General features: G+C 43.2%; 1 long non-coding RNA gene across 1 annotated transcript; it reads left to right on the forward strand.

Annotated features, from left to right (window-relative positions):
- The first annotated feature begins 74 nt into the window (after window positions 1–74).
- Window positions 75–27,890, forward strand: LOC128344724 (uncharacterized). Its single transcript, XR_008316004.1, has 3 exons — window positions 75–514; window positions 2,941–3,200; window positions 27,289–27,890. It is a non-coding gene; the product is annotated as an uncharacterized LOC128344724 (long non-coding RNA).
- Window positions 27,891–27,970: the final 80 nt, after the last annotated feature.

Consider the following 27,970-nt stretch of genomic DNA (forward strand, 5'->3'; position numbering starts at 1 on the left):
AGCTTGTGGAGGGGTGGGGCCCCATTCCTGAGGTGGTTCAATTTGGAAGCAGCTCTTGAGGAGACAAGGCTCAAACCAGGGGAAGCAGCAAACTTTTGATTTCTCTCCTAAAGACTGCAAGCAAGCAATTAGATATATAAATCAATCAATCAACAAAAAAACAAGGGGGAAAGGGCAAGCTACATTTGTTAGGACTAGTATTTTCTAGGGTTTGATTTCTGGCTGGCTAGAAGTTTGTGTTTTTGACAGGGCAGTTTGTTGGTTTAGGGGGCTTGCTCCAGGTGAGTCACACAGCTTGAGGGAGGGGCCACATTCCTCAGGTGGCTCAGTCTGGAAGCAGCTCTTGAGGACAAAAGGCTCAGAACAGAGTAAGTTTGCTTCCTGGAAATTGGTGAACAGGGGTTTGCAACAAGGTATCAAATTAGTTTTGCATTGAGTTTAGCGGGGAAATGTGTAGGGACGCACAGAAGCAGTCTCCATTTTTCATACAGGAGACATCCAGCACAAGGAGAAGGTGAGTAGTACCCCACTTCTTAAATTTAGAGATTAAAACTTTACTTAGCTGACAACTGCAGCTAAGACTTAGCTTCCAAGTAAAGGAGCTCTATATAATATAATCTAAGTAGCCAATAAAACCAGTTATGAAGTTAGAATGCCAGCAGGGGAGAGGGTGCTTCCCAGTGTATTGCATGTATGACTATCTGCTTGAGGAGCAGAAGTTGTGGGCGTGTGCTTGGTACAAAGAACTCCTGGCTCTTAGGGAACTTGTTTGTTCCCTCAAAGCCATGTTGGCTGACCTGGAGAAGCTCAGGAAGGCAGAGAGGTATGTGGGTGAGACTCTCAGGGATGTGATGGAGGCATCTCACTCCCAGGATGACAGCTCCCCTGCTGTTGTGGAGAATGAATGTCTCAGGGAAGGAGGACATCAGTCTGAGGAAGGAACCCCTTCTTTGGGTGATGCATCCATATCTTCTCACACAGAGGATACTCCTCTGGAGGGCTGGGAGCCTCCTAGAAGTGGGTGATCCAGTCATTAGGGGCATAGAGTTTGTGTATGTAGACTGCATGGTGACTTGCCTACCTGGCGCAAAGGATGCGGATGTCACGGAGCGTCTAGATAGGCTGTTAGGCAGTGCTAGGGAGGAGTCAGCTGTCATAGTGCACTTTGGCACCAATGATGTTGGGAAATGCAGTCAGGAGGTCCTGGAAGCCATATTGAAGTCCAGGGCCCCCAGGATAGCATTCTCTGGAGTGCTACCTGTTCCACGTGCAGGGCTAGCAAGTCAGGTGGAGCTGAGGGATCTCAATGTGTAGATGAGACGGTTGTGCCAGGAGGAGGGATTTAGATTTGTTAGGCACTGGGATACACTTTGGGGCAAGCAAAGCCTGTACAAAAAGCGACAGGCTCCACTTGAACCAAGATAGAACCAGACTGCTGATGCTTAAAATAAAAAAGGTTGCAGAGTAGCTTTTAAAATGATGCCTGAGTGACAGCCAACAGGAACTGGGTGATATCTGGTTCAGCAAGCAAAATCCCCTAAGGTGCAAGTGGGTAAACATTTCAGATAAACCAGAAGGGGACAGAGTAGAACCAGGAGTAGAGCAGATATAAACACATGACAGTGGGTCAAAAAGGTCAAATGATAGTAAGGGAGATAGCACTGTTAATGAAACTGCTCTGGAGTGTTGGTTATGTGCTCCTGGCTAACCTTCCGGGTAAGGTGGGGAATCAGTGAATCTAAAGGGAGGATTTCATTACAGTGTTCAATTTCTACAAAGCTGGAAATAAATGACAGAGACTGGGATAAAGTGCAATCAGATTTATTAAGGGTAAAAGGTATTCAGGAATGTAAAAAAAAATGATTAATCAAAAGAAGCGATACAATATTAACTAATAAAACTAATAGGACTAATATGAATCTCACAAAGAGGCACTTTAGCTTGAGTTCTGGATTAAAATCCAGAAGACGAAATCCACAGATGAAAGTTTGGGTGGTATATAAATGGAACGAATGAATGAATGAATGAATGAATAAAAATCAGCTCAAGGCTGGCCAGAGAAAAGGTCTCAGACAGCAGCTTTAGACTTTGGAGAGAGCAAGGAGCAAAAGGATTTTGAACATAGGCTGGTTAGTATACCTGAATCCTTCTGGTGGGGCGTCTGTCACCCTTAATGCTCAGCAGGTGCTGGGGGACCTCTCTGCAGGAACAGGCAGGAATCTGGGAAGAGACAAGCATGTCAATTGTGAGCTGGGGAGCCTGAAAATGTCTAAAGATGGTCTGATCTCAAAATGATAGCTCTCTTAAGCAGCCAAGCATGGTGCATAGGTTGGACCTGGATACAAGACCAAACTAGGGGCTGGAAGCGGAACGGGTACAAGGGCCAAGGCACAGGCAGATGGAATGGCCAATGCCAAAACACAAGTACATGCAGTGGTGGTTCTAGGAAAGAAACACCGCTTGATGAGGTTTGGGTGGGATACAAATAGGCAGGAACCTGCCCTTGGGCCATATGCAGACCACACCTGTTTGCTGATGAGGGTGACATCTGTGGTGAACAAAATAATACATGTTATCTTATTCAATCTTGGATGGGTGTGCTCTAGAAGATGCACAATGAATGTAATGGTTTGAACAGAGTGTGTTGGCTAGAGTGAGTGACCAGACTTAAAATTCATCTGGTTCAATGGGAAGACCTTCTTGGTGAGAGATAAGAATTTCTTTAGATGCTAAGGACCTGTTCCTGCCAATCTATGTCAGCCCATTAGCGCAGGAGATTGCAGGGTGGGAGTGAGACAACTTAACCTGTGTTTCTGTAGAGGCAATTAGCATTGCTAATGCCAGCAATGGAAGTTTTAATTATTCCTTAGGAAATAGTTACCTTAACTCTTAACTGGGGTCTGACCAACCAAGCAACTTCTTTTGTGTATTTACACAAAGAGGAGCTATGAGGAGCACCGTCCAGTCACGTGTTAGTACTTTTGACCTGAGGATTGCCACCCCAAGCTGCTTGTGCCAAGCGACAGACTTGAGAGTTTGCCATATACGGGCAGTTGAAGAGAAGTCATGCTCCCATTACTCATGGACCATGAGCTCCAACCAAGATGGAGTCTGCAAGCCTGCAGATACAAGATACATAGTGGGGTGCTTCTTGTAGCCCCCAAACAGATTGTTTTATTAACAGCACACACCAACGCCAGGTAAGAGACTCAGCGTATAGGTGTTTATATACCAGTGCTAGAACCCTTCGAGCCAAGATGAGTGAGCTTGAGTGCTTGGTTGCTAATGAAAACATAGAGTGGGCATAACAGAAACTTGGTGGAATGGTGAGAACAAGTGGGACACTGTTATTCCTGGATGCAAACTCTACAGAATGACAGGGAGGGGACAACTGGAAATGGAGTAGCACAGTATATTAAAGAAGGGATAGAATCCAACAAGCTAGAAAACATAGGAGGACTGGAGTCCTCCACAGAATCATTGTGGGTGACAATATTTGGACTGAAAGGAAATGTGTTACTAGGGACGTACTATTGCCCTCTGGAACAAAACGCTGAGAGTGATTTGGAGTTGGAGAAGCAAATCAGATAGGTGTCAAAGAGAGACAGAGCTGTAAAAATGGGTGACTTCAATTACTCTCACATTGACTGGGCAAATTGATGTTTGGGTATTGACAGAGAGGCCAAATTTCTAGACATGCTATATGACTTTGCCTTAGAACATTTGGTTTATCTAGAACCAACTAGAGTGAAGGTGACCTTCGTCTTAATCCTAAGTGGTGCTCAAGACCTGGTGTGAGACTTATTTATTTATTTAGCATATTTGTATACCAGCCACTACTGAAGTCTCAAGGTAGTTTACAACATTAAAACAAACCGAAACTTTAAAAAACAATTTAATACATAAAAGTTAAAACATATAAAATAACTACCCATAAAACCACAAAATAACTAAAAAGCTTGGCTGAATTGATGCCTTCAGTTAAAGGTCAACAGGGATTGAGCAGCTCTAATCTCAGCAGGAAATGTGTTCCACAGCTCTGAGACAACTACAGAGAAGGCTCGCCTCTAAGTCGTCACCAGATGAGCTGGTGGAACCCTCAGACAAACCTGCCCTGAAGATCTTAATAGGCAGGGGGGGTTCATAATGAAGAAGGCGTTCTCTTGTAGACCCTGGGGTCAAGCCGTTAAGAGCTTTAAATAGCACTTTGTATTTTCCCCAGAAACCTATTGGTAGCCAGTGTAGTTCTTTTAAAACCAGAGTAATATGGTCTCTCCGGGATGTCCCAGAGACCAATCTGTAAGCAGCATTCTGCACCAACTGCAATTTCTGGATTACATACAGAGGCAGCCCCATGTAGAGTGCATTGCAGTAGTCAAGCCTGGAGGTTACCAGCATGTGCACCACTGCCTTAAGATCACTCCCTTCCAGGGAAGGGCACAGTTGGTGAACCAGTCAAAGCTGCTAGAAAGCAATCCTGGCCACCGCCTTCACCTGATGTATCGGAGATAGGTTTGGGTCCAAAAGTATTCCCAAACTGCAGACCTGTTCCTTCTGGGGGAGTGCAACCACATCCAGAACTGACAGATCTATCCCATTTCCCAAACTGCAGCTTCCTACAATGAGCACCTGTATCTTGTTTGGATTCAGTCTGTTTGCTATCCCTCATCCAGCCCATTACTGCCTTGAGGGAAGTTATGCCATCGCCTGATGAAGCTGCATTGGAGAAAAAGATTTGGGTGTCATCAGCATACTGATAACACCCTGCACCAAATCCCTTGATGATCGCTCCCAGCAGTTTCATGTAGCTGTTAAAAAGCATCGGGGACAGAATGGAGCCCTGAGGGACACTATACAAAAGCTCTCTCTTCATAGAGCAACAGTTTCCAAGTAACACCTTCTAGAATCTGCTCGGGAGGTATGAACCACTGCAAAGGTATGAGAAGTATGAGAAGAGCCAGTGCTCCCTATGCCCAGTCCCCCCAGGCAATCCAGAAGGCTACCATGGTCGATGGTATGAAAAGCCACCGAGAGATCCAAAAGGACCAAAAGAATCACACTCTCTCTGTCAATTCCCCTTTGGAGATCATCTGTCAGGCTGACCAAGGCAGTCTCCACCCCAAAGCCCACCCAAAAACCAGTTTGAAATGGGTCTAGATAATATGTTTCATCCAAGACTGCCTGGAGCTGAGAAGCCAACACCTTCTCAACCACCTTGGCCAACCACGGGAGATTTGAAACAGGGCTATAGTTGCTTAACTCTGAGGGATCAAGCGTAGGCTTCTTCAAGAGAGGTCTAATAATAGCATCCTTTAAGCAAGGAGGCATCCCACCTCCCCTCAGAGAAGCATTTATTATCTCAGCCAGACCCTCTCTAACAATCTCCCTGCTTGACAGGTGCTGGCCCATGTGTGGCTGCAGTGGTGGACCTGCTCACCCCACCTTCTGCATCTGATGTCAGACACGGGGGCTACCCATGCTAAACCAGCACCCCCGCATCTGATGTCAGATGTGGGGGGGGGGGTGTCGGGGCCATGAGGCAGGGCCTCGAATTGGGCGCGGCCCGGGTTCTTTGAACCCGTTCGCCCAATGGTGGCTCCGCCCCTGCTGCTTGATAATATAAGCCATGTTGAACAATGGTCAAGAGAGCAGTGATAGGACACAGAGTTCCGAGCAGCTTGTTCATGTCCTCAGGAGTCACAAACTGATACCGATCCAATTTAACCACCAAGAGTTACTGGATACCCCCACTAAAGACTCTGCACCAATAGTGGAATCCAGGTCAGCATGAATAAGAGAGATTTTGTCCACACAAAAATCATTAAAAGTGGCTAAATGATATGTCAGAGTTGTAGAACCACTGGGGAACAGTGACCATAGAGTGATCCAATTCAGCTTATATGTGAGTGAGCACTGCCAAGGAAGTCCAACACAGATGCATTGGACTTCAGAAGAGGAAACTCCTCAACAATGAGAGGCCCTGCTAACTGAGCAAAGAGACACCTCTTAAAAGTGGTGATTCTCTTATATTATATTTAGCAGGGGGAGAGCAACTGGCCCTATTCAACCCCAGCACAGCATCCTTCCAGTGGTTGTTGCTGGTATCTGCCTTATGTTTCTTTTAGATTTTGAGGCCTTTGGAGACAGGGGACCATTTTATTTATGTATTAATAAGCCCGCTCTCCCCGCAGACCCAGAAGAAGCTCTTCGGTTCTCACGGATCGTGAGAAGAGCTTCAATGTCTTTTTCACCACAACTCCTACTGCCCTTTAAGGTCTTTTGGAGTGGTTTGTCTGCAGGTGCCACTGGTTCATCTAATGACTGCTCAGAGATGGGCCTTCTCTGTTGTTGCCCTGAGGCTTTGGAATGTGCTCCCTGTTGAAATAAGAACCTCCCCATCTCTGACAACTTTTTAAAAGGCAGTTGAAAAATATTTGTTCACCGAGGCTTTTAATGAAATTTACACTACTTAATAGTTTAACAATTTTAACTTTGTGTGAAATTTTAAATTGTTTAAATGATTTAATTCTGTCTTAATTTGTACTGGGTTTTTTAAATTGTAAACCACCCAGAGACATAAGTTTTGGGTGGTATATAAATTAGTTATAAATACATACATACATACATACTAGAGGACTGGAATGTAGCTAATGTTACTCTGGTTTTCAAAAAGGGATCCAGGGGGGATCTGGGAAATTACAGGCCAGTTAGTTTATCTTCTGTGCTGGTTAAATTGATAGAAAGCATACTTAAGGACAAAATTGTTAAACATATAAAAGAACAGACCTTGCTGAAGAAGAACCAGCATGGCTTCTGCAAGGGCATGTCTTACCTCACTAACCTTATGGAGTTATTTGAGAGCGTCAGCAGGCAAGTGGATAAAGGTGATCTGGTTGACATAATACACTTGGACTTCCAAAAAGCTTTTGACAAAGTTTCACACCAAAGGCTCTTGAATAAACTTAGCAGGCATGGAATAAGTGGATGCCAGCTATGAAAAAGGCAAAATCCATGCTAGGGATCATTAGGAAGGGGATTGAAAATAAAAATGTTAATGTTAAATGTTAAAGTGCTAAATGCTAACAAAATAATAATAATGCTAATAATGCTGAATGCTAAAAAAAATGCTAATACTCTTATACAAATCTATGGTGTGGCCACATTTGGAGTACTGTGTGCAGTTCTGGACACCGTATCTTAAGAAGGACATTGTAGAACTTGAAAAGGTGCAGAAGTGGGCAACAAGATGATTCAGGCCTGGAGCACCTTCCTTATGAGGCAAGGCTACAGCATCTGGGGCTTTTTAGTTTGGAAAAGAAGACAACTATGGGGCAACATGATAGGGGTGTATAAAATTATACATGGAGTAGAGTGGATAGAGAAAATTTTCTCCCTCTCTCACACAACTAGAACCAGAGGTCATCTCCTGAAACTGAAGGGTGGGAATTTTAGGACCAACAAAAGGAAGTACTTTTTCACACAGTGCATGATTAATCTATGGAATTCTCTGCCACGGGATGTAGTGATGGCCACTAGCTTGGATGGCTTTAAAAGTGGCTTATACAAATTCACGGACAGGTCTATCAATAGCTACTAGTTTGGTGACTATAGGCCACCTCCAGCCTCAGAGATAAGATGCCTCTAAATACCAGTTGCAAGGGAACAGCAAGAGAGATGGCATGACCTCACCTCTTGTCTGTGGACAGGTCTGATCCAACAGGGCTGTGAGCTTATGTGAGCTGGGTATAAGGTAAAGTGCCACTTATACCCTGGTTCAAATTTGGACCTCAGCTATGAACTGACCATCTTATGTAAGCCACTGCCTCCGAGCCTCAGCCATGCAACTGTAATATAGTTCTAGGACTGACATATCTCACAAAATGAATGTTTAAAAAATGAAAAAAAGATTGTGAGCCCTTTGGGGACAGGGATCCATCTTATTTATTTATTATTTCTCTATGGAAACTGCCCTGAGCCATTTTTTGGAAGGGCGGTATAGAAATAGAATGAATGAATGAAAGTGCTGATAAGAATGTATGAAAAGTCTCTGAGACCTGTTTACTCTGATAAAAGATTCTTAGTGTTTTCTATAGCAGTTATGAACAAAACAAACTGAAACTTGCCAATGGACAGAAGATGAATATTTTTTCTAAGTACCTCATGTGTCCATGACCACCTTCTTTCTCCTTGGGCAACTGTGCATTCAGTAAGTGTACTACATTTAATATGACTACTATGGATATACTGCTTTTCAACAAAAGTTTCCAAAGAGGTTTACACAGAGAAATAAAAATAAATAAATACTTGTTTTTATGCTAACAAATAAATGCTAATAAGATAATAAAATGATGCTAGTACTGATTAGCATAACTTATTTGTTAAATAAATACTGTATTTAAATTGGCTGGGGCTGGCATTTTAGTAGCCAGGACTCAGGAGAGGAGGAAACAAAAATTTATTTAAAAGGGGGGGGGGACCCAGGATTCGTTCATCTTTTAAAAATGTCCATAAAGTTGATAAGGTGAAACAAACAGCTGAAAGAATCTGTGAACTGGAGTCATAATAATGAAGCTCTGCAATGCATGGACATGCCTTTGGATAATTAAGAAAAAATCCATGCATTTTAGGATCCTTAAATATACATGGACTGCAGTTTTCTGTAAGAGCTAGATTATCTGCATAACATATGACACTGTCACTGCCAGTGGAACTAAGGTTTATTGTGAAATATTTAAAATCTTTCTGCAGATTGTCTGCACCAAACTCCAACTACAGTTTTCCTTATTTCTGTCAACCAAGGCTCCACCATGTCTGTACTATATATATAGTCAGGAAGTAGAATTAGTTTTCTCTCTCAATTAAACTGGATGTGCATTTTGGTCTTACATTAAAATAGATGTATAGATGTTGATACAGACATTCAGAATCTGCTCCCCGAAGAATGGGCAAGTGTCCTTGCAAGTGTGGGATAGCCCAGTTCATGTTGTCTCTGATGTCCCAGGCTCCTCTTTGCTCAATCAGGCTCAGGATGGGGACCAATGTGTGCAATATGTTTCTTGATTCCCCTACACCTATTAACTGTAGTGAGGGATGCATCAGGAAATCCTGGTGCATGATTGCTCCCTCCTACAGGATGATATCGCTTACTGGTAGCTGGGCAGGGAGGTCTTGAAACCAATTCTGCATGGGTCTTCCCTGCTCCCAGGAGCATAGAGCTTCCTATAGGGTGGCTTTTCAAGGCAACTTCTGTCCCCCACCCCTCCATGTGCTACAATAGGGTACCCCAGTATCCACTTTGGGAATTGCTGACTTAATGTGATATATATATATTTCTGAACAGAAATCATATACCTATTTCTGAAAGAGCTAGAAATGCTATGATCCTTATGGATGCGTAAACAGAATACCTGCGGGCAAAAGGGCAAAACAGTCAGACTCAGGATAACCTGCAGGAACATTTGTTTCACAAAAATCTGAAGTGGGGGGAAATGGAAGGGGGCCACCCACCACTGCCAACTGACCCAGAATTACTCAACGGAGCAGAATGCTCACAGACTCAGAGGGCAGTTAACAGGCAATCAGGTGGTGGAGATAATGGAGCTGTGTGGCAAGGAGCAGGTGAAGGAGGGCTTTAAACCTGGTAACTGGGCAAAGAGGCACCTTTTACCGTGGCGATTCTCTTTATTTAGCAGGGCGAGAGTAACAGGCCCTATCCACCCCCAGCACAGTACTTCCAGTGACTGTTGCTGGTGACTATCTTATGTTTCGTTTTAGAATGTGAGCCCTTTGGGGACAGGGAGCCATCTTATTTATTTGTTATTTCTCTGTGTAAACCACCCTGAGCCATTTTTGGAAGGGTGGTATAGAAATTGAAATAATAATAACAACAACAACCCCCAGTGGGGCACTAGCTTGGCGTGGTTGTGGGGCTTGTGTGCTCTGAGGAAGGTGAGAGCTATGCCAGAGGTCCAACCATACTGGAAAGGTCTCACCAGAGGAGCCAGACAAAGAGTGCCTCTCCCATCAACAATATGGTGAGACGTAACTTTAATAAATCTATACCGGATCGGTCGTCGCCCGGGTCAACAAGGACCGCACCAGGTGCTGGAGTCCCTGGACATCTGGTGGCAAGTGGGCTACAGGACTCAGGATCTTCAGTTGAGCAACCAGGGCTGGAGACTGCAAGGTTACTGGAAGAAACGTCGCTTAACCGGAAAAAATATACGAAAAATGCCAACAAGGAAATAATGATCTGCTTTTACAAGTCTAGTCCAACTAGAAGAGGTTATTTAAAAAGAATGTACCAAATTTGGAAAGAGAAACATCCAGATACAGAAATAACAGAACAAAGGCTAGCAGACCAGAGAAGATTTATAATAAGAAATAAAGTATTTACAGGAGTTGAACTGGAAGAACTGCAAAGAACAACACAGGCTCAAGATATGGAAGAAGAATTACCACCAATTGAAGAAGTTGCTCAGGCGCAGGTGGAGGAGGTGTTGGAAATCGAGCATGCCAGTGTTGCTGAACTGTTTCAAAATCAAAACCAGGCAACCTCCCCTTTGCCTTCACCTCAAAAACCCAAATGCCATTTAACAGAAAAGCAACAAGAAGTAAAGCATAAAATAACTGAGCATATAAACCAAACAACAACCAGGGTTCGATTTCCAGCTCTAAAAACAGTTGCCAAAAAACAACTTGCTCAGGCATTAAAAGATGTCAATGCTGCACTTGCAGAAATAACAACCAATAATTTGCAAGAAACAAACCAACTAATGTACATTGCAGCAACAATAACAACACAAGAGCTCGGATATAAGATCAGTGGACCTGTAAAAAAAGAAAGTAGTACATCACCTAAATGGAAGATTAGATTAGAAAATAAAATCTCCAGGCTTAGATCAGATGCTAGTAAATTGAAAGATATGAAAGACAAGAAGCTGAAGAATGAAAACACCAAACAGTATCTGATCCAAAAATACCACCTAGATTCAAGGAAAATTAGAGAAGTCCTGGAAATAATAAAGCAGCAAATAACAGGAGTGTCAATGAAGATTAGCAAATATGGAGCCAGAATTACACAAAACAGGCAGAATCTCCAATTCCAGTCGAATCAGGGACGTTTCTACCAAAGCATAGAAGGAGAAACTGCAAGAAACGTAGAAACACCAAATAATGAAGAAACAGTGCAATTCTGGGGAAAATTACGGGACAATCCAATAGATTATAATCAAAAAGCAGGCTGGATGAAAGAGGTCAAAAAATGTAACCAACAAATGCAAGATCTAATAATAACACCAGAATTAATAAGTGAAAGAGCAAAGAAAATTAAAAATTGGACTGCGCCAGGCGACAATGAACTGCATGGGTTTTGGCTTAAACACCTAACAAGCCTTCATAAACAACTATCAAAACAGTTCAATCACATTTTGCAAGGAGGTGATATTGAACAATGGCTAACAACTGGGAAAACTCATCTCATAATGAAAGTCCCAGCAAAAGGTGCAGTTCCAAGTAATTACAGACCGATAACTTGCCTGCCAACCATGTTCAAATTATTAACTGGAATAATAGCAGATGAAGTGATGCAACACTTATTAACTAACAAACAGCTTCCAATTGAACAGAAAGGAAATTGCCTGAACACCAGAGGCACAAAAGACCAGCTGTTGATTGACAAAATGATTTTAGAAAACTGCAAGAGAAGAAAAACAAATCTAAGTGTTGCATGGATTGACTACAAGAAAGCCTTCGACTCATTGCCTCACACATGGATACTAAAATATTTAGAAACAACTGGTGTCAGCAAAAACATTCAGATATTTATAAAAAAAGCAATGAGCATGTGGAGTACAGAGTTAATCAATGGCGAGACACTTGAACAGGTTAGCATTAGAAGAGGCATTTTCCAAGGAGACTCACTATCCCCTCTGTTGTTTATAATCGCCATGACCCCACTTTCACAAATACTAAACAAAACAGGCCTCGGATACCAAACATCTAAAACATCAAGTCAAATCAACCATCTGCTGTACATGGACGATCTGAAGTTGTATGGAAAGTCCCAGTCAAAAATCGAATCACTGCTAAACACTGTCCATATATTCAGTAGCGATATAGCAATGGAGTTTGGACTAGACAAGTGTGTTGCATTAATGATGAACAGAGGAAAAATAAGAAAAACAGAAGGAATAGAACTGCCCAATGGAAGCAACATCAAGAACCTGGAAGAGAAAGAACATTACAAATACTTGGGCATTCTCCAGGCTGATAACATTGCAGACACTGAAGTTAAAAGAAAAATTGGAAGTGAATACATCAGGAGAGTTCGAAAAATCCTAAAGTCCAAACTCAGTGGCGGGAACACCATACAAGTCATAAACACCTGGGCTATACCTGTTATCAGATACACTGCAGGAATAATAGAATGGACCCAGGCAGAGCTAGAGATGCTGGATCGCAAGACCAGGAAAATAATGGCCATCTATCATGCTCTGCACCCCCACAGTGATGTCGATAGGCTATACCTCCCTCGCAGCTCAGGTGGAAGAGGAATGCTGCAAGTCCATCAAACAGTAGAGGAGGAGAAAAGAGGCCTTGAAGAATATATCAAGGACAGTGAAGAAGATGCACTTAAAATGGTCCAGAACGAGAAACTATTCAACACTAATCAAACAAAGCATGCCTACAAGAAAGAACAAGTCAAGAACTGAGCAGAAAAATGGAAAAAGAAGCCCCTGCATGGTCAATATTTGCACAATATAAGTGGAAAATCAGACATCACCAAGACCTGGCAATGGCTTAAGAATGGTTACTTGAAGAAAGAAACAGAGGGTTTAATACTGGCTGCGCAAGAACAGGCACTAAGAACAAATGCAATAAGAGCCAAAGTCGAAAAATCCACAACAAACAGCAAGTGCCGCCTTTGTAAAGAAGCAGATGAAACAGTGGACCACCTAATCAGCTGTTGTAAAAAGATCGCACAGACTGACTACAAACAATGGCATGACAAGGTAGCAGGGATGATACACTGGAACATCTGCAAAAAATACAAGCTACCTGTAGCCAAAAATTGGTGGGACTATAAAATTGAAAAAATTGAAGAAAATGAAGATGTAAAAATATTATGGGACTTCCGACTACAAACAGACAAACATCTGCCACACAATACACCAGATATAACTGTAGTTGAGAAGAAAGAAAAACAAGTCAAAATAATCGACCTAGCAATACCAGGGGATAGTAGAATAGAAGAAAAAGAAATAGAAAAAAATCACCAAATACAAAGATCTACAAATTGAAATTGAAAGGCTGTGGCAGAAAAAGACCAAAATAATCCCAGTGATAATTGGCGCCCTGGGTGCAGTTCCAAAAGACCTTGAAGAGCACCTCAACACCATAGGGGCCACAGAAATCACCATCAGCCAATTACAAAAAGCAGCTTTACTGGGAACAGCCTATGTTCTGCGACGATATCTATAACAATTGACAATAAAATTCTGGCATCCCAGGTCCTTGGGAAGGACTCGATGTCTGGATAAAACAAACCAGTCAATAACACCTGTCTGACTGTGTAAACAAGAAATAATAATAATAAAAAGAGTAGGATATTTCTCAGCTGACTCAAGACAGTCCCAACCCCTTTTCTCCTGAGTGTGTGTGGGGGGGTGTCTTTCCCCATGCTCAGGCACAGGCTCAGGGAACACATGGACACCAGGGATATACTGCAACATTTTGCTGTGGGTCCACACTTGGATAAACCAGTTTCCTGATTTCTTCTGCTTTGACTTTTTTGAGAGAGAGGGGGAATAGGGGAAGTTGCACATACATTTTCAATTTCTTTTTTTTAAAGATATGTATTTTTGTTCCATCTTATGCACTGGCATTAAAAAAAAAAGAATTTGCCTTCCATCCATATGTAGCAAACAGATGTCAGAGTCTAGAGACCTCACATAATCAATGAATGATAACTTATAAAATCTGTAAAACGGCAGGAAGAAATCTAAATTTCAGCAAATTTCCATCTTGTCTGGCTTTTCAGTTTGATCAACTAGAGGGGAAAAAAACCAGTTGAGCATAAAACTCCATCTGTTATAATAGCCTTGGTGAATGTGTGGCTGGCAGAAGAATATTCAGAGAAGTGTTATGTGTGGGGGTGGGGTGGGGGAATCCTGGAAATTGTAAATAGCACCAGCCTCATGCTGAGTAACAGTCAAGGCTACAATAATCCATTTGGATTCACCTTCTTGCAGAGGTCCTGAAGGAGGCAAATAATACACAAGATGAAATGTGCACTTTGCTAGTGATTTATACACCTGCTCAGATGGTGCTATATTAGGCACTATATATCAGACCATCCTCTGAGTGAATGCTGTTTAAACTATACCTCCCTTTTACAACAGTAATTAATTTGATTATACGAAGTCTCCCTTGTAGAATCCAGAGGAAAGAGTTGTGGCACACAAGGACCAGACAGTGGAATAGATTCAGGAATATTACAAACTGTTGAACAGAGGGGGCTACAGCATGCTAGAGATGGCTTCGTGTTGCCTCAAATTAATCCATGGTAGAATTTATTTACTTGGCACTATTACTGCATATGGCACTTTGCCAAGTAATATAAAAAAACAAAATCCGGTCCGTAGTCCAAGGAGTTTACAGTCTCAATTTTTATGGTGCAGAAAAATAGCAAAGGTAGAGCAGAGAAGGGAGAAAAGGGAATGGCAAGGGTAATACGGAATGAATGTGAGCACATGTGACCCAGGTGCTTTGTTTTCTCTGCTCTGAAATGAAAAGAGTAAATGATTTTGCAAAGGGATTGCTTAAGAAATAATGCAAGATACGAGTCAAGATAAAAAATATGAATTTAGCAGTATCATTAAGTGGCTGAAAATGCAACTCCCACTTCCTTCCTAATAATGCATATTGACTACAAATAACTAACTGAGAAGGGTTGGAACTGAAACCAAGCTAAACCAAGTTGCAATAGCAATGTCTGCATTGTGATGAAAACCTGCAACAGCTAGTAGAACCCCACAAACGTTAAATAATTCCATCATTGTTCTAAAACTGCTGCAGAAGGTGACATCAGATGCATCTGACATCAGACGCGGAGATCGGCCTGTGCTGCGTTGCCAGCAGGGCTGGAGAGACTCTCCCTGCCTTTAAAGGCAGCCAGAGCTGCTCCTTGCCTCACTGCCAACACAGTGGGGCCGATCTCCCTCCCAAATGGAGCCGCATGGCCGTTTGAGAGGGAGATCAGCCCCACTGTGTTGGGCGGCGCAGGCCGGAGTGGCTCTCCCTGGCTTTAAAGGCAGGAAGAGCCATTCCAGCCACGTTGCCAATGCAGCGAAGGCCGATCTCCCTCCCAACCCAAGCCGCGCAGCCCCGATTGGGAGGGAGATGGCAGCGAGGCCAGGAGCGGCTCTCCCTGCCTTTAAAGGTAGAGTGAGTCTCTCTGGCCCTGCGGCTAACGCAGCGCGGGCCGATTTCAGTTCCAAGCAGGGCTGTGCGGCCCTGTTTGGGAATGAAATAACGCCCCCTCCCCCGCATCTTACATCAGATGCGGAGGGTGTGTCTGGAGCCACAAGGCATGGCCCTTGGGGGTGGGGGTGGCCTGGAGTCTTTGAACCCGTTTGCCCAGTGGTGGCTTCGCCCTTGTGTACAATGTTCTGCAGACACAGAATAAAAGGCTTCTGCTTTGTAAAATGTACTGAATGCTTGGGGCGCTAACTTGGCTGTAATCAGGGCTATCCTTAGGGCAGGGCAACCAGAGTGATGGCCCCCAGCACCACTCTGGCACAGGCCCCACTCTGGGCATATTGCAGCCTGCCTTGCTCTCTCTCCCAGTCACAGCTATTTATATTTCCCTGTGCAACCTAGCCCAGAGCCTGTGTGCAGGGGCGTAGCTAGGGGAGAGGAGGCCTGTGTCCATCCCTCTCTCTGGCGCCCCCCCCCAAGTGAGGGAGATAATGAAGAAAATAGGGAGGGGTGGAGCTTGAGGGCCCTCAGGAACTGGGGGCCCGTGTTCTTTGAACCCTTTCACTCAATTATAGCTACGCCCCTGCCTCTGTGTGTGTGCGCGCACACACACACACAGCACAGGCTTGCCTGCAATTGAAAGGCTTCCTCCAGGCAAGCTGCTACATCTCCTTCTCTCTCTACCTCTCAGCTGTTTGGTGGGTGGGTGGGCTTCCAGAGAGGCCTCTCCTGCTGACCTGAAGCTCCTGCTGACCTGAAGCCTGAAGCTCTCCAGTGCTGGTTGGCAGGCATGCTGGCCTGCTGCAGGAAGGAAGGAGGCCGAGTGGCCAGTGCTGGCTGCCCTTGCCCACCACAGCTCTGTGCAGACCCTCTGCCCAGCCCTGCCCATGCCTGCTAGCAATCAGACTCCTCAGGCTTAGTAATGGAGGTATAATGTGATTTCCTTTTTGTTATTATCCCCCCCCCGCTTGAATATTTAAGGATCGGCTTGCCATAGGGCTTTGATATTGGGCACAGATGTAGGGCAGATTGGGAAGACTCTGAATATTTAATTTCAAACAGATTGGGGATTTTTTTTTTAACCCATCAAAAAATTCCTATGCTCCATGGCAGAAAATTACTAAAGTGTCTGGAACTGGAGCCCCCCACCCCAAGATCATCATTCCACCCCCATATGGGGTATGTCCAAGCTGGTTGGACATGTCCAAAAACCTCACGCACACTATTTACACTGTATGTCATCAATCAGTATGAGTCTGTAATGATATGAAATATTAAGGAGGCCCCACACATGCTGATTCACTCCCAGCCCCACACCCTTCTAGGGACGACTCTTGCTGTAATCCTAAACACAGTTATTGGGAGTAACATCCAATGATTCTTGCTTCTGAGGTGCTTGTAGATAAAGAGCAGCCAACCTGCCCATCATTTATTATGCACGATAGATACTTATTTGAATGTTGAAAGTACACATTCCTTTCAAGAACCTTCAAGTTGAGCAGAGTTATAGCCCCATTCATACATTCACCAGGAGCAGGTACTGAAATAGCACAGTGAGGGGGTAGTATATGCACCCTTCTCCTCTGCCATTCAGATAACCTTCTGTGGCATCCAGGTCCTCCACGTGAACAACTCATAAAGCAGAGGCACTGTGGAGAAATGATGTAAACAGAGCCTCCATGTGATGGGCTCCTCACATACACATGGGAGGAATGTGTGGTAGAGGGGAGGGGCTTGCTGTTTTAGTGCTAGCTGCTGATGACTGTATGAACTAGGGCTGAGTGTGTGGCTTGTATAAGGCTGCAACAAATGACCTGTTAATGTATTGTGCTTAGTACTGACATGCTTGGTTTTTCTTCTTTAAACAGCAGGTTTAAAGGATCCCAATCTGGATCAGAACCACTGTGTGTGGGAAGAAGGCTTTAACCCTTTGCCACTATCACAGTCCTGATCCAGACCAGGTCCCCATGTGGATGCCATTTGCCCCAGCATGAAAGCTTCCTATGGTGGTGGGGCAAAGTTATAAAGGGAAATGGGTTCCAGTCTATCTCCTACTCTGCCCTGTGGTTGCTATTTAGAGAAGAACAAGAAGTATATCTTGGCCAAGCATATGTTTCATGTGTGATATAGTTTGATCCTAAATTCATAACAAATGTGAGCTTTCAGCCAGGGTCAGTATTTGATGGACATTGGTTAGTTTGGAAAAAAGATGGCTAAGGTGGGGACATGATAAAGGTTTAGAAGAGTATTTCTCAACATTTTTGGAGTCATGGACGGGTACATTCTTTGTGCGGTTTCCTGGAATGGCAGTTAGTAAAGGAGTCGCCCCCCTTGCCCCCACCCCCAGGCACACCCAAAACAATTTTGAGCTGGTGGGGGCCGCTGCCGCCGGGAGCTCTCCGGAGCTCATTTCTAGGCAGGCAGCCCTCGCTACTGGGATAACGCTCATTTCACCAAATGAACATAATCCCAGCAGTGAGGGCTGCCTGCCTAGAAATGAGCTCCAGGGAGCTTGCCCCAGCTCCATGGATCCTGGGCCCCACCCCCTTTGCATGTGATGTTACATGCAAAGTGGGTGGGGCCCGGATCCATGGAGCCCGGATGAGCTCCCTAGAGCTGACTTCTTGGCAGGCAGCTCTCGCTGCTGGGATGGCGTTCATTTTAAGGAAGCTAAATGAGCATTATCACATGCCTGCCTAGAAATGCGCTCCGGTGAGCTCCTAGCAGCAGTGGCCCCCAATAGTCAAAATTGGTTTTTTTGGGTGGGTTTAATTCCTCATGGACCAGCACTCAATTCGTCACAGACCATGAAGCACCAGTCCTCAGACCAGTGGTTGAGAAACACCAGTTTAGAATAGAGTGTGGAGTTTCCCCCTCTTTCATAATACTAGAACTCTACATCATCTGATGAAAACCATTGGGAGATTCAGGTCAGACAAAGGAAAGGATATACACACAATGCTTGCTGAATGCACTGTGCAATAATATATGGGGTTTGCTGCCACAAGATGATGGCCACTAGTTTAGATGACTTTAAAAGGGAATTAGACAATTTCCTGGAGGATAGGTCCATCAATAGCTATTAGCCATGATGGCTACCAGGAACCTCCAGGTTTAGTGGTAGTTCACCACTGAGTTGTTTCTGCTATGGCTTTCATTGTCTTGTTTGTGAGCTTTCTAAAGAGGCACGTGGCTGGCCGCTATGAAAAAAAGGACAGTGGACTTGATAGCCCATTTTCTAATCCAGCTGGGCTCTTCTTGTGTGTGTTTGGTAATAATGTCCTGTGCCTTGAAAAAGCCAATTTACTAGTATAAGAATTACAGCTGGTGCAATGTATGGTATTGGATTTGTGGGGCAAGTTGGCATGTTGAAAACATACCTACTATTTTTGAGAACAGCCCTGCTGGATCAGGCCCCTAGTTCAGCATCCTGTTTCCCACAGTGGCCCACCAGATGCCTCTGAGAATCCCACAGGCAAAAGATGAGGGCATGCCCTGCTGTCGCTCCCCTGCAACTGGTATTTAGAGGCGTATTGCCTATATTCACCAGCCTAGTATTCATAGACCTGTCCTCCATGAATTTGTCTAAGCCCCTTTTAAAGCCAGCCATGCTAGTGACCATCACCACATCTCATGGCAAATAATTCCATAGTATAATTAGGGGCTGTTTAAAAAAAGTACTTCCTTTTGTTGGTCCTAAATTTCCTGGTCTTCAGTTTCAGGGGATGACCCCTGGTATTAGTTGTGTGTGTGTGTGTGTGTGTGAGAGAGAGAGAGAGAAAATTATCTGTCCATTCTCTCTACTCCATGCATAATTTGATACACCCCTATTATGTTGCTTCGTAGTTGTCTCTTTTCCAAACTAAAAAGCCCCAGATGCTATAGCCTTGCCTCATAAGGAAGATGCTCTAGCCCCCTGATCATCTTGGCTGTCTTCTTGTGCACCTCTTCCAGTTCTACAATGTCCTTCTTAAGATACCTCGATCATTACTGTGCTCAGTATTCCAAATGTGGCCGATTTTTGGAAGCCCAAGTATACTATATCAACTGGATCACTTTTATCCACATGCCTTTTGACTCTCTTACCTGAACATAAGAACAGCCCTGCTGGATCAGGCCCAAGGCCCATGTAGTCCAGCATCCTGCTTCATACTGTGGCCCACCAAATGGCACTGGAAGCCAACAGGCAGAAGTTGAGGACATGCCCTCTCTTCTGCTGTTACTCCCCTGCAACTGGTACTCAGAGGCATCCTGCCTCTGAGGATGGAGGTGGTTTATAGCTCTCAGACTAAGCCGTTGATAGACCTCTCCTCCATGAAGTTATCCAAACTTCTCTTAAAGCCATCCAGTTTGTTGGCTGGCCAAAAGGTCAGTGAGGCCTGTTCTATAAGTTTAACAATTTTGTCCTTAAGAATGCTTTCCATCAATTTACTTGGCACAAAAGTTAAGCTAACTGGCCAGTAGTTTCCTGGATCCCTTTTTGAAAAATGGAGGTACATTAGCTATTTTCCAGTCCTCTGATACAGAACTTCATAGGAACAAGTTACATATTTTTGCTAGAAGATCAGCAATTGCACATTTGAGTTTCTGCAGAACTCTTAGTGGATGCCATCTGGCCCGGGTGATTTGTTAATGTTTAGTTTCCCAAGACTAGAACATAATCTCTCGTCACTTCAAATTGGCCCAGTTCTTCAGCCCCCAAGCCTAATAAGCTTAGTTCTGAAGAGGGTATATGGTCAGTATTCTCCAACATGAAGACAGATGCAAATAACCTGTTCAGTTTCTCTGCAATCTCCTTTTCCTCCTTAATAATCCCTTTCATGCCCTCATCATCTCAGGGTCCATCCATCTCCCTTGCAGGTTTTCTGCTTCTGATATATTTAAAGAAGTATTTGCTATTTCCCTTGACATTTCTAGCTACATGCTCATCAAACTCTCTTTTTGCATCCCTTGTCTACTTGCATTTTTGTGTGTGCAAGATTTTATGTTCCTTTCTGTCCTCTTAATTTGAGCAGGACTTCCATTTTCTTAAGGAAGACTTCTTCTCTTTTATAGCTTTCCTGAGTCTACTTGTTAGCCATGCTCATGTCATCCTAAACTTAGGATGACATAAACTTAAACCTTTCCTCCTTTTTGGTATACATTTCAACAGAGATTCAATTTTTGTGGGTTCCATTATAGAACACTGGGAGGCACTTCACACAATCTGTGTGAAGCACCAGATGGGGTTCAGCGGGGAAAGCGGGCATAGCCCGCTCTCCCCGCAGATGAGCAGTCCCTCATTGCTGGGTGGCTGGATCAGCTGCCCAGACGAGCGGCTGCTCCAGTCAGGTGCTTCCGGGCCTGGCTGTGGCTCCATTGGGAGCTCTGGCGGTTGGGGGAACAGGAGCGCCACTGAACAGTGCCCTGGCCCCCTGAACACCAGGAAGACACCACATGAGTGCGCGGTGCCTTCCTGGAGTCCCCCCTCTCCCCCCACCTCCGGAGTGTGCCAACCACAGCTGCAAGCAGCTGCGGCTGACACGATACCAAAAAACAAGGTTAACGGAGCACTCACTCATTTAAGGGGAGGCGTTGTTTAAGGGAGGGGTTGTCAGGTGGGCTAGCTGCCAGTGAACCACCGGGCTCACCTGTGAGCCCGGTGGTTCCCACAATTGATCAATTGGCTGGGCTCCATTAGCCCAGTTTTGATCAATCATGAGAATAGCTTCAAGAACAGCCCTGCTGGATCAGGCTGAAGGCCAAGAGTCCTCAAAGAACTCAAATGTGAAATTGCCGACCTGCTTGCTAAAATATTTAACTTATCCCTGCATTCGGGCTCTGTACAAGAGGACTGGAGAGTAGCAAATGTAACAGTGATTTTCAAGAAGGGATCCATGGGCGATCTGGGAAATTACAGGCCGGTTAGCCTAACAGCCATTCCAGGCAAATTGATGGAAAGCATCTTCAAGGATAAAATTGTAAAGCACCTAGAAAAACAGGCCCTGCTGGGAGTGAGCCAGCATGGCTTCCACAAAGGTAAATCTTGCCTCACCAACCTTTAGGACTTCTTTGAGGGTGTCAACGAGTGTGTGGCTCAAGGTGATCCAGTTGACATAGTCTACCTGGACTTCCAAAAAACTTTTGACAAAGTTCCTCATCAAAGACTCCTGAGGAAACTTAGCGGTCATGGGATAAGGGGACAAGTACATGTGTGGATTGCTAACTGGTTGAAAGACAGGAAACAGGGGGTAGGTATAAATGGAGAGTTTTCACAATGGAGGGAAGTAAGAAGTGGGGTCCCCCAGGGATCTGTACTGGGACCGGTGCTTTTTAATTTATTCATAAATGATCTAGAAGCAGGGGTAAGCAGCGATGTGGCCAAATTTGCAGATGATACCAAACTCTTCTGGGTAGTGAAATCCAAAACGGATTGTGAGCAGCTCCAAAAGGATCTCTCCAAACTGGGGGAGTGGGTGACAAAATGGCAAATGCAGTTCATTGTTAGCAAGTGCAAAATGTTGCACATGGGGACGAAAACCCCCAACTTCAAGTATATGCTGATGGGATCCGAGCTGTCGGTGACTGACCAGGAGAGGGATCTTGGGGTTGTGGTGGACAGCTCGTTGAAAGTGTTGACTCAGTGTGCGGCAGCTGTGAAAAAGGCAAATTCCATGCTAGGGATCATTAGAAAGTGGATTGGAAATAAAATGGCTAACATTATAGTGCCCTTATACAAAACTATGGTGCGACCACACTTGGAGTACTGCATACAATTCTGGACACCACATCTTAAAAAGGACATTATTGAACTGGAGAAGGTACAGAAGAGGGCAACTAAGATGATCAGGGGCCTAGAGCACCTTTCTTATAAGGCAAGACTACAACACCTGGGGCTTTTTAGTTTAGAAAAAAGACGACTGCAGGGAGACATGATAGAGGTCTATAAAATCATGCATGGTGTGGAGAAAGTGGAAAGATAGAAATTCTTTTCCCTCTCACACAACACTAGAACCAGGGGTCACTCCATGAAATTGATTGCCAGGAGGTCTAGGACCAACAAACGGAAGTACTTTTTCACATAACGTGTGATCTACTTGTGGAACTCTCTGCCACAGGATGTGGTGACAGCCAACAACCTGGATGGCTTTAAGAGGGGTTTGGATGACATCATGGAGTAGAGGTCTATCAATGGCTACTAGTTGGAGGGCTGTGGGCCACCTCCAGCCTCAAAGGCAGGATGCCTCTGAGTACCAGTTGCAGGGGAGTAATGGCAGGTGAGAGGGCATGCCCTCAACTCCTGTCTGTGGCTTCCCGCAGCATCTGGTGGGCCACTGTGCAAAACAGGATGCTGGACTAGATGAGCCTTGGACCTGATCCAGCAGGGCTGTTCTTATGTTCTTATGTTCTTAAGGCCCATCTAGTCCAGCATCCTGTTTTACACAGTGGCCCACCAGATGTCTCCAAGAAGCCCACATTGCGGAGGTGAGGGCTTTCCCCCTCTCCTGCTGTTGCTCCCCTGGAGGGAGGGGAGGGAGCAAGGCAGGGGGTGAGGCCCTCCCCCCTCCCCTGCTGTTGCTCCCCCTCCCATGGAGTTTGGTTTAAACAAGCTCCATGCTTTCTGGAGTGATTTGACCGAATGTCTCACAGTCTGTATGCCTTAGCTCCCACTTCTTGAAGTTTTCTGAAACTCTTTCTGATCACTCCCTTTGTACAGAAGCTAAAATAAAACCCTTAAGTAATTGCTCAACAATAGCTGACTACAAAAGAGTACCAGAAGGACAAGATCCACTGGCCTATTGTTGGTTTGGAGGATCTGAATAGAAGAAAGATGCCTCAGGAGCCTTAATTTAGTCTAGTTTTCAGCCTTTGGGGGGTCATTTGCAGAACAGGCACCAACCTAACCCTGCAATCCAAGCAGAAAATCTCTACAAGAGATGCCCTTTCTCCCCTCAAATTCCATAGTGTGAATCTTGTGTGTGCGACCAACTTGCACAATGTATGTACTCTTCCTTTCTCCTTGTGGACACCTCTGTGCACTCCAGGTCCAGCCCAAGACTCTGGTTTTACTGTTGGGGGACTGGTTCCACTGCACCAGAGAGCTTGTTGACCCCCATTTTCCTTCCCTGCAACTTCCATCACCACCAAAGTCTTCCTGAAGTGGGTCAGTGTGAAATTCTGAAACTCATGTTCTGAACTGTTCAGGATTCTCAGCGACTTCCATAATTCCTAGTAAAGCCTATTTGCCAACTTCAGTGGCGGACTGGCCAGGGTGTCAGCTTGCACAATGGCAAGTGGGCCTTGTGGGCCCCTGATGAAGTGGGCACCCTTAAACATTAGACAATATGTTAAAAAATATTAATGACCTTTTAGTACTTTGAAAATATAATAGAAGTTCCAATATTATTACTGTAGGCAACTAAAATTTACGTCGTATTACTATTTTAATAAAAACGTTCACAGCAAGGCATTGGAATTTGTAAACAAATGTAATGACAAAATTTCATAGTTGAATATGGATGAAAATCAAACATTGGAAATTGACTCTTTGAAGACAGCATTGCCAGTTAAGAGGCAGAGGAAGAAGAAAAGAATGACAGATGAGCTTATAGATGATGAAGGAAATTCCTCAGATTCTCTAGCTGATTTTCGAGTAAATGTGTTTAACCGAATAATAGACCGCATTGTCCAGTCACTAGATTCACGCTTTGTACAACACAAAAAGTTGTATAAAGATTTATCCTGCTTGGACCCAGCAAAGTTTAAAACTATTGCAGAGAAGGGCCTTGAAGACGAAGCATTGGAAGGTATTATTAAGCTGTCTCCACAAATCAGCAACGATCAAGTAATATTGGAATTGTTTTCTTTTGCTTCGAACTTTGATGTATTAAAGCTATTGCTTAATGATGGTGAGAATATGGATTCCAGTTGCAACAAGTGTAAAATTTGTAGCACTCGCCCATCATGTATACTAAAAATTCTGGCTTCCAACAGACTTCATGACAAGGCATATGATAACCTTTATGAACTTTATAAAGTCATCTGCACAATATCAGTTACCCAAGTCCAATGTGAGAGGACATTTTCAAAACTAAAGATCATAAAGACAAGGCTAAGAAATTCACTGTCTGAGGAGAACTTGGAATCATACATGTTGCTATCCATTGAAAAGGAATTGTTAGATGAATTGGATGCAGAAGCAATTATTGACAGATTCGCACAATCATCTAGTGAACTCAAACAATTGCTCTTAATATAGTGGACTGCATGAAATATGCTTTTGAACTACCTGTTAATGTGTAAAATGTTAAGTATAAGCAAACTATTAAAAAATATCCACCATTTATTTAATTTTTTTAAAAAAATTAAAAATTCAATTATAACAATCTGTACTGTATATTGCCAGTAATATGTACAATATATGTACACTATAATTACTAAAAAATTTAATTGTACCTTTTTCCCACTTATGTATTTTTGAAATTTTTATTTATTTCTTATAAAAAGTAAATGATAGCCTTATAGTTGTAGGTGGGCTCCCTTTGTCTCCTGGCAACCAATATTTTGAGACCCAGTCCACCACTGGCTTCCTTGTATCTACCCTTGTATCTTCCTGAAAAGGACAACCAACGACCTTTGCAATCACTGCGCTCCAGCCAGCCAGATATATAGATTGTAACTTTATCTTTCTTCACTTTGTCTATCACCTCCGTCTCTCTCCCCCTCTGCCCTATATCAGGATCAGCTCAAGCTTGCATTCAATAGAACCCAATGCTCTTATAAGGATCAGCTTCTTGTAGTTAGCTGCTTCTGTCTGGCCCTCCAAGAGGTCACCAGCTAACTCTTAAATCTCATATGCTTCTGTTCTTGAATAAACTTAATCTTTGTATTACCCCTGCTAATCAAGCAAAGAGGCACCTTTTAAAAATGGTGATTCTCTTATAATTAGCAGGGGGAGAGTAACTGGCCCTATCCAACTCCAGCACAGCATCCCTCCAGTGGCTGTTGCTGGTGTCTACCTAAAGTTTCTTTATATATTGTGAGCCCTTTGGGGTCAGGCGACCATCTTATTTATATATTATTTATTTTTCTATATAAACCGCTTTGAGAACTTTGGTTGAAGAGTGGTGTATAAGTAGTAGTAGTATTATTCAAGGAAATCTGTTTTGAGCCTGCTGCTTCCATTCAAGCATCCTAACTCTGATCTGCATTTATCCATGATCAGTCTTCCAATTATTATATTAAGATCATTGCTATATGCACGTTTGCACTAATTCAACCTAATTCACCCACATGGATTCCGAAGCCTAGTCACAGAGTGTGATGACTGCCATGCATCTGAGCAAATGTGGTTACAGAGTGTCAGGGGCAGGACCAGCAGGCGCAACCCAACTCTACACGTTCTCTCAATATGCTACTATGTAACAGCAATGTTAGGGACTCCCATTCTAACTTCAAAAACACACAAATTAGCAACACTGATAGATGCTATCTCAGAGGAGGAGATACAGAATCCCTACAGCATATTGATAAACTTACTGGTTTTCTTTCCATCCACATAAAAATTACAGCCAAATAAGTGGGAACTGGGGGTCCTTCTACCATATGCACGTGGTTATGCCTCCAACCATTAAATTTTGGTGTGTGATAGGGGATTCAATGAACTTGGAATGAGGTAGATAAGGCAGATGAAAAAGCACCATTTGATATTTGAAAATGAATTACAATAACATCCCAGCATTCTCCCCCATCCTCTATTTTCCAATGCCAGTCAATGTGAAATTTAGTCATTTTCTTTAAATAAATGAACTCTTAACTGGTGTTGAGGTTTGCATATTTCTGTTTGTTAATTTCTTCATCTCTACTCAGTTATGTCTCAGACACATTCATTCTCCTGTTATTACATTTTATTAAACTAGACTTGTCAAAAAAGGAAACATTTATTGATATCTTGAAAGACATGTGTGTCTAATTAAGTTTGGTTTGCTCTGCATATTTTACTTTAAAGCAAGCAAATTTTTTCTGCTCTTTGAGTTTAACCATTTCTGAAGGGTCTTAATGAGGGTCTGGCAGCTTTATCTTGGACTGTATTTTGTTCATATAATTTCCATCCATTTAAGATGCTCTCCCTCCAAGACAAATATTTGTCCAGTACATCCTAAAGTGATCTTCAAATAATACACACTTATATGTGACCCTCAAATGATATTTATGTCTAGGCTGCCATATTACTTTTCAACTTGTCAAACTGATTGTGTAGACTTGTCTTATGTTGTTTATCAAGGGAAAGCTTCTGCCAAAACTAAGATCTGAACTTGAACTGAGCCTCACTTGTATATTTTAATTTTAATAAGTACATTATTATATTACATTTTAAATGGCTACTGTGAACCAGTAGTGAATATTAAAGGGCATGGTCCAGGTACAGTGTATTGGCAAAATGTTTTGCCATGGTATAGGAATATTATCATAAACTCTGAAAGAATCAAACATCTTTTGAGATTGTGACTTTAGAATGCCTTCAAAGGCAGTGAAGCAATACTTGATTGAAAAAAATAAAGTACTAGGGCTACATCTTGTTTCAGAAAGCTGCAAGAAAGCTTTGCTTCTTAATTTGAAGTGTGTGCACAGAGGCTGCAGTTATCTGACATTGAAGAAAAGACACCAAAATAATTCAATATTTACTTCTTTATAAGAGTACAGCCAGAGATAGGAGGAAGTTATTTTAAATAAGCATGGTGAAAGAAAATTTGTTCTCTACTGCTTAATACCTTCCTTCTGTGTTGAACCTTCAGAATGTTAAAATTAAGTTTCCTTATTTATCTCTAGTGATTCCAAGAGCATGTGGTGACAATTAAGAAGACAATCTACCTGAAGGAGATTGCCCTTATGAACCTGTCTGCACCTTTGCCCATATGAACCTGCCTGCACACTTTACTCTTTAGAGGGGGTCCAACTATATGTTTCACCACCTTCTGTAGTGCAGTTGGGCATGGCAACAAGGGCTTCAGACCAAAGCTGTGGAAGCACTTGATAACTGAGATTGGGCTAGCTCTTTTCTTGATTTAGACATCAGCAGGAATATTTTTCTCTTCAAAAACATTTTTCATGAATGTATTTTTGACTGAATATCTGTTATGATTGCTGCTGTTCTTTTTTTTAAAAAAACCACATTCATTATTTTAATGATCATTTGTGGTTTATTGTTGAGATTGTGAGCAGCTGATGATTCAGTTGTGGGACTGAAAGGCAAATGTTAAAAAAAAAATCTGGGGGTTTTTAGGAGTGAGGAAGAAAGATGGCTGATTTCAAATATCACCATGTGTCTTAATACCCTGCACATTAGATAATGTAATTAGCACTCAGTTTCTGAGCACTGACATTTTGTATAATTACATTTACGCAAATAAATTTCACTTGTATAGTTTTGAGATATGGCATTATCTTCTTGTTTTTTAAAAGAGAAATAACCCTTATATTTGAGGTTTATGTAAGGTTCCCTTCTTGGTAT

Source organism: Hemicordylus capensis, chromosome 1 (genome assembly GCF_027244095.1).
Source record: "Hemicordylus capensis ecotype Gifberg chromosome 1, rHemCap1.1.pri, whole genome shotgun sequence".
Lineage (NCBI taxonomy): Eukaryota > Metazoa > Chordata > Lepidosauria > Squamata > Cordylidae > Hemicordylus > Hemicordylus capensis.